Consider the following 1,869-nt stretch of genomic DNA (forward strand, 5'->3'; position numbering starts at 1 on the left):
CTCACAGCATGACCATGCCTCTTTCAAAGGGCTATAACTTGAGCTACAGATGTCCAATTGATGTTCTTCCAGTTGCGTTGGAAAGCTGACATTCAGAGCTTTCCAACGATATATTTCAATCTATATTTGGCATGAAATTGAGGCACGAGTGAAAGGCATCTTTAAGGGCCAAAAACAAGTAAAAAAATCAGCCAATGCTTCCACCAAGGTTCGAAGCTGGAGCCTCACTCCAAAGCAAAGTAGCACTCATTATTCTGCTATGCTCTCTTGGTGAGAGTAATGTCGTGCTCTCTTCATAAAAATTCAAGGAAAATTGTTTCCCCAAATGCTTTCACAAAGGGTTGAACTTGGGACCTCCCCTTGGAAGCACCAATGCTCCGCTCACAAGGAGAGCAGAGCACCAGTCCTTGGTGCAACACACATGAGCATGACACGGCCAGGGAGCATGAGGCATGCAACATAACACGGACCAAGAGGACATGGAGCGCGCAAGACACTCCACACCAAGGCTTCAATGCTCCGCTCTCCACAAGAGCAGAGCACTCTACTGGGAGCTGCACCATGGGCTAAAATTTAATCAAAATTCCATTTAAATTCACTTCTTCTTCAAACCCAAATCAAGCAAAGCCCAATCAACATGAATCAAAGGCATAAGAAATAATTAACTTAGGAATTTATTTTTAATTGTAATTTGTTTAGAATTTCATTTTTTTCATTTTTCAGCCTATAAAAAGGCATCTGTGTCATTTTCAAAAAAGGGAGGTTAGCTCCACTAGGGAGTATTAGGAGTAGGATAGAGTTGTAAGTTTTGGAGTATGGATCATGGACTTGTCTAGGTGAGTTTCCAACAGAGTTGGCTTGCTCCCAGTCACCTTCTTCTCCTATGTTTACTCCTTCTTGAGCTGATGATGAGGTGATGGCTGTTGCAACTTGGCTCTGCTCCACCTTCTTGGTAAGATCTCCTAGCTGCTTGGTGATCATCTTGTTTTGAGCTAACAATGCATCCATGTGGTTCAGCTCCATTACTCCTCTGGTGTTACTTCTTTTGGAGGCATAGAAGTAGTCATTTTCAGCAACTATTTCAATGACATCTATGGCTTCTTCAATGGTTTTCTTCTTGTTTAGAGAGCTTCCTGATGAATGATCCACATCCTTCTTTGACTCATATGAAAGACCTTCATAGAAGATGTGAAGTTGAACCCACTCATTAAACATCTCTGGTGGGCATCTTCTTGTTAGGTCTTTGAATCTCTCCCATGCTTCATAAAGTGTCTCACCATCTTGTTGTCTAAAAGTTTGCACTTCAGTTCTTAGCCTATTGATCTTTTAAGGAGGGTAAAATCTTGCCAAAAACTTGTTCACCACTTCTTCCCAATTAGTTAAGCTCTCCTTTGGGAAGGATTCAAGCCATTTGGATGCCTTGTCCCTGAGTGAAAAAGGGAACAAGAGCAACCTATAGACATCTGGATGGACTCCATTGGACTTCACAGTGTAACAAATCCTCAGGAAGGTGGTTAAATGTTGATTAGGATCTTCTTGAGCACCTCCTCCAAATGAGCAATTATTCTGCACAAGAGTGATGAGCTGGGGTTTTAGCTCGAAATTGTTGGGATGTATGGTGGGCTTCTGAATGCTGCTTCCACAGTTTCCTGGATTAGGATTGATATAGGATCCTAAAACTCTCCTTTCTTGCCCAGCCCGGTTTGCATGGCCATCTTTGACATGATTATGAGCTTCTTCTTCATGATTGTTATCCAAATTCTCTTCCATATTGGGTTCAAAATACTCTTCCTCTTCTTCCTCAGCACCAATAATCCTTTTCCCTCTTGCTTCCCTTCTTAGTCTCCAAAGGGTTCTTTCAGGTTCTAA

At 42.0% G+C, this 1,869-nt stretch overlaps 1 non-coding gene across 1 annotated transcript; it reads left to right on the plus strand.

Moving 5' to 3' along the window:
• Positions 1-1,209: 1,209 nt before the first annotated feature.
• On the plus strand, positions 1,210-1,317 carry LOC127740396 (small nucleolar RNA R71). The gene has a single exon (XR_008001073.1). It is a non-coding gene; the product is annotated as a small nucleolar RNA R71 (small nucleolar RNA).
• The last annotated feature ends 552 nt before the right edge of the window (positions 1,318-1,869 follow it).

The sequence above is a fragment of the Arachis duranensis genome, chromosome 6 (genome assembly GCF_000817695.3).
Source record: "Arachis duranensis cultivar V14167 chromosome 6, aradu.V14167.gnm2.J7QH, whole genome shotgun sequence".
NCBI classification, from domain to species: domain Eukaryota; kingdom Viridiplantae; phylum Streptophyta; class Magnoliopsida; order Fabales; family Fabaceae; genus Arachis; species Arachis duranensis.